The sequence below is a fragment of the Anolis carolinensis genome, chromosome 3 (assembly GCF_035594765.1).
Source record: "Anolis carolinensis isolate JA03-04 chromosome 3, rAnoCar3.1.pri, whole genome shotgun sequence".
NCBI classification, from domain to species: Eukaryota; Metazoa; Chordata; class Lepidosauria; order Squamata; family Dactyloidae; genus Anolis; species Anolis carolinensis.
In genome coordinates this window covers 6,410,535-6,416,167 of record NC_085843.1, presented here as the reverse complement: position 1 = coordinate 6,416,167, position 5,633 = coordinate 6,410,535, and the positions used below count along the sequence as shown (strand labels likewise).

The 5,633-nt window shown below is 43.0% G+C and overlaps 1 protein-coding gene across 3 annotated transcripts in view; it reads left to right on the top strand.

The window, feature by feature from the left end:
- The first annotated feature begins 5,468 nt into the window (after positions 1–5,468).
- The window catches only part of LOC100554915 (putative mitochondrial transporter UCP3), a 34,871-nt gene continuing 34,706 nt past the window's right edge, over positions 5,469–5,633 (top strand). For all 3 annotated transcript variants that reach the window (XR_010004023.1, XR_010004022.1, XM_003229550.3), the window contains exon 1: positions 5,469–5,589. The gene's annotated coding sequence lies outside the window, so the exon portion shown is untranslated. The remainder of the gene's footprint in view (positions 5,590–5,633) is intronic.

The window sequence follows — 5,633 nt, the reverse complement described above, 5'->3', positions numbered from 1 at the left end:
ATGTAACTATGTAGATGTTTGTTATTTTTCCTTTCTTATTTTTCCTTAGAGACTAGTCTAGAGTAGACTAGACAGCTCCCAAGCCTTTCTATCTACAATGGAGTTCTTTTTACCTAAATAAATATTTTTTGAACTTTTATTGAGACTCTGCAGTCCATTGCAATCCTAAATGGTCAAAGGCTTCTCTTGCTCACCCCGTGTAAGTAACTGCTGCATTTGAAAGCTTTGCTTTTGCTACTCTGCTGATTTTGGTGGAATCTCCCCCAGAGAGGGTTACATTGAGTCTAACCGCTCAGAGATTACCACAACAGATTGGTCCCACGACTGACCAGAAGGGCTTCTGTCTTGTCTGGATTAAGCTTCAACTTGTTAGCCCTCGTCCAGTTCGACACAGCTGCCAGGCACCGGTTTAGGGTCTGAGCGGCTTCCTTGGAGTTTGGTGGAAAAGAGTCGTAGAGTTGGGTGTCCTCTGCGTAAAGATGGCACCGAACTCCAAAACCCCGGATGACCTCACCCAGCGGTTTCATGTAGATGTTGAAAAGCATGGGGGAGAGAATGGAACCTTGCGGGACCCCACAGGTCAAAGTCCAGGGGTCCGAGCAGGTATCCCCCAGCTTCACCATCTGGGAATGACCCTCCAGGAAGGAGCGGAGCCACTGCAAAGCAATGCCCCCAAGACCCATTCCCGAGAGGAATGCCCAGAAGGATACCATGGTCGATGGTATCGAAAGCCGCTGAGATGTCCAGCAAAACCAGAAGGGATGCACTCCCCCATCTAGTTCTCTGCAGAGAACCAAGTTCTAGTCCTCTGGAGAGAACCAAGGCGACCAAAGCCGTTTCAGTCCCATGACCAGGCCTGAAGCCAGACTGTGATGAATCCAGATAATCAGTCTCATCCAAGAATTCCTGGAGCTGAGAAGCAACCACTCTCTCCTGGACCTTGCCCAGTTAACCCATTACATCATAGTGCCTTTTATTTATTTATTTATTTATTTATTTATTTATTTATTTATTTACATGACTTTTACCCCACCTTTCTCTCCGAGGAGACTCAAAGCGGCTTACAGTAAATGGCAAAAATTCAATGCCTAAAAACAATGTAAAAACAACAATTCATATAAAACAATCTACAAAACAACAGTTCATATAAAACAGATACCATTACAAAATAAAATCACATTATATAAGATTTTAAGAATGTCCAAGATTAAAATCCATTCATCCAGAATCCTCAATAAATCTTCATACAGGTCATGTAAAGTCCATGTTCTCATTCATTAAAAGCTTGCGTGCACAACCATGTCTTTAAGGCTTTCCTGAAGCCGAGGAGAGTTGGTATCTGCCGTATGTTGCTGGGGAGGGTGTTCCACAGCCGAGGAGCCACCACTAAGAAGGCCCTGTCCCTCGTTCCCACCAGCCTTACCTGCGAGGCTGGTGGGACCGAGAGCAGGGCCTCGCAGTTTTACAAACCCCAATGTATACCGCTGTCAGAACCCTGGCAGCAGAGCACCAATAACCATACGCAGAGGCCAATCTCTATCTAATATCTTTATTAAAGAAATATATAAAAGCAATAAAAACAAGTGAAGAATATAGTTCAGAAGCAGACCTTTCAAAAGAGGTCAAATATAGTCCAAAAATGTATTGTCCAATATAAGATATTAGAGTTCAAAGTTTTAATCCACTTGACCGAAACACACACTTTGCCAAGCAATAGTGTGGGGAATTAGCAGAGTCCTATAGTTCAATGAAGCTTGACAACAAGGCTGGAATTAAACTCGATTCTTGGCTAGATTCATAACTGGAAACAAAGGCAAAACATGAGCGTGGAGCAGGGTCCGTGGTAAAACTGCAAGGCTAGGCAAGGCTTGAAAACTTGATCCGAGAAGCAAGGAACTGGGGTACGAAGTCCATACACGATCTCTCTCCTGAAGCTGATCAATTGACTCCGCAAAGAATTCCTCGCGCCAACCACCTATATTGGGTCTCGTTTTCCCGCCAACAGAACTCTTTCCCTAGAGAACGAGAAGCGAAACCCAACTCTGTCCAGATGTGTGACTCCTTAGAATTTCCCAAGGGAAGCAAGCCTAATCAGCTTGATTTCTGGCAGCAATGCGTAAACTCCTCCGTTGAGCTTCTCTGTTTCCCCTTTCTCTGGAATAAGATTCTTTTCTGGGAAACTGGGGGGAGTTCTGCCCAAGGCCTGTTTGGCTGAATTCTTGAGGACAAACATCAACATCCTGCAGGTGAAGAGACTCCGGCTCTTGCTGAACCGGCAAAAACCCCATGTTTTCCTCTTCGTCTGCCACAATAGTACTAAGAACAGGACTACAAGGCCCATGAGTCATCACAACCGCACAGTGCTGGTCCAGCTGTCACCACTCAAGCTGAGCATGTATCAAGCACACATGCACCAGGTTGACTTCATGGTCACAACATATAGTTAATCACAGGAGGATATTGAAGATCCATAAGCCCGTCTTACTTAACCTTTCCTTTCAAGCCATTGCTTTCCCGGCATGTGCTGCCACAGAGCACATGGCACAAAGGACGCATTGTGCATACAAGCTGCTTACACCAAGACATAGGAGGCCTTCCTTTCTCCTTAATCTCCCCTCCATTCGCAGAAGACGCTTGTCTCTAAATAGCCAAAGCAGGTGCGGAGTGCTTGAACCCTGGGCGGAATCCAGGCCTCCTTAACGTGTCAAAGGTCTATTTTTAAGGCTGACGGTGACCAGGCCCTTTGGGTCTTAAGCTTCGGGTTGTGTAAGGCAAGGCTTGAGCCTGTGGAGTCAGCAAATGATGTCGGTGAACTCGTCGGTGCGGAGTCAAAGCAGGACACCGGGTCCCTGGGAATTAGGAAACTCAGCTTCGCTTTCCTTGGAACATCGTATTCATTTCCAGAAAACAACGTCACATTTTCTTGATGGGATCCCTCCAGGTGTTTTGGACTTCAACTCCCACCATTCCTTTTTTTTTTTTTTTTTTTGCAATTAGATTTTTATTCAGAGCTTTCTTAGGTGTTACATAGATTTTAAAAGGATAGGGATAGGGTAAGTGAGGAAGATTGGTAATGGGTTTAAAGGGGGAACACTATGGAACAGGAATTAGGTAAATACAAAGGTTTAACGGGGTAAAAAAGGATATAAGGAATCAAAAGTTCATTTTGGTCTTCCGCTTTCTATCCTCTGTGGTTTAATTTACGTTTCTTGTTCTTTTTCCCTTTATAATCTGGTCTAGTTCATGGTGTCCATTCTCGGGTTCTTCTTTTGCTTATTTTTTCTTTGATTTCTTCTTGTATATATTCATATTGTTCCCAATCTGTTCGTTTTATTGCATTTCCTCTATTTAATTTCATTAAGTATGTTAACTTGTCCATATCATATATATCATCCAATTTCTCCAACCATTGTTGTTTTGTTGGGATTTCTTTTTGTTTCCAGAGTCTCGCAAAGGTTATTCTTGCGGCTGTCACTATATAAGTAAAAATAATGTCCTCATTCTGGTTTAGATTTATTGTATTCTCCGTTAATCCAAGTAAATAAAATTCTGGCTTCACTGGAAATGATTTTTGTAATATTTTTTGTGTTTCTTCGTGTATTATCTTCCAAAAGTTTTTCGTTTCTGAGCAGGTCCACCAGAAATGGAAATAGGACCCTTCTTGTTTTTTGCACTTCCAGCATTTATTTTGAGTATTCTTGTACATTATTCCTAATTTTTTTGGTGTTATATGCCATCGATAGAACATTTTGAGCCAGTTTTCTTGTAGATCTGAAGCGTATGTATATTTTAGTTTTTTATTCCAAATTGTTTCCCACTCCAACATCATAATTTGGCATCCCAAATTTTTTGCCCATTTGGTAGCACAATTTTTGACATTTTCCGATTCAACTCCCATCATTCCTAACAGCCTACCAGGTATTATGTACAAGAATGCAGACAACAAATGCTGGAAGTGTAAGACAAAGGAAAGTTCATATTTTCATGTGGTGGACCTGTGAGGTGATAAAGGCTTATTTGGAAAAACATCCACGAAGAATGCCAAAGAATTCTCAAAAAAAAAAAAGACTTTAATAGGAGACTTGGATATTATTTACTTGGAATGTTTGATAGAGAAACCTTCGCTGATCGTGATGAAGAAAAGTTTTTCACTTATTTTACCACGTTGGCAAGAATGGTTTTTGCAAAAGGATGGAAAAGCAACAAAACTCCAGACATGAATGATTGGCTACTTAAAATCTATATATATAAATGAGTGATGGCATCACGGCGACCAACAAAACAACAAAACTACAGGCCCCCAAACCTCGAAATTTGACAACACAACCCATCATCCACGCCTCTAGGTTGATACAACAAAAAGAAAAGAAAAATAAAGTCCTAATTAGAGGGAGAGGAATAATTGTTTTTATCCAATTGCTGCCAGTTAGAAGGCTAAGCTCCGCCCACTTGGTCTCCTAGCAACCCACTCAGCCCAGGGGACAGGCAGGGTTAGGCCGCACTTAGGCCTCTTCCACAGATTATCTAATTTGCACTGAATTATATGGCAGTGTAGTCTCAAGGCCCTTCCACACAGCTATATAACCCATTTATAATCTTATAATATCTGCTTTGCACTGGATTATCTTTTGTCCACACTGCCATATAATCCACTTCAGTGTGCATTTTATACAGCTGTAAAGAAGGGGACTCATATAATCCAATCCAATAATAGTAGCAGTAAGGTGCAACAAACAAAAAGCAGGGTGGGAATGCGGCTTGAATTTGGTAGGATTCCATTGATTCCTCCCCTGAACGTGCAATGGGTCCCAGAGTGGCCTGGAGCATCCCATTTACTCCTAGCCTCAGTTTCCCTTCTATAAAATGGGAACAATCAATTTACCAAGTTTTTACATCCTTTATCAAACTGAGTAAAGGGAATAAAAAAATAATCGCCATTTAATCTCCGAAACTGCAAGTCGCTTCTGGTGTGAGAGAATTGGCCCTCTGCAAGGACGTTGCCCAGAGGACATTGCCTGGATGTTTTACCATCCTTATTGGGAGGCTTGTCTCATGTCCCCGCATGGAACTGGAGCTGATAGAGGGTGCTCATCCGTGCTCTCTCCGGGTTGGATTTGAACCGGCAACCTTCAGGTCAGCAACCCAACCTTCAAGTCAGCAGTCCTGCCGGCACAAGGGTTTAACCCACTGTGCTACCGGGGGCTCCAGTAAGTGGGCACTGTGTCCAATGATTCTCAATGGTACTACGCATCTACGTTGTAGGATGCAATCACTGAGGATGTTTGCAAATGTGAGTCCCTATTTTAAGCTCCCAGGACGGAGGGGTGGGGTATGTATACATGAGTGTGTCCTCGCACTCGCTGAACCTGTGACCGGTCTCTGTTTTCCTCCGTCCACACTCAGCACTTGGCTAAAATCCCACCCCGAGAGACTTATATAAGCAAGGTTCCAGGCAAGACGTGGAGTGAAGTGCTTGAGAGAAGCCACAGAAGCTGCAGGTGGATTCGGAAACCGATGCCGTCGATCACTCAATAATATTTGGGATAATAATACATGGTTCCCGTCGCAAGCCTGAAACGCCGGGATCAAGTAAGGAATGTTTATCTTCTTTCTCGCTGATGGGATCAAAGGCT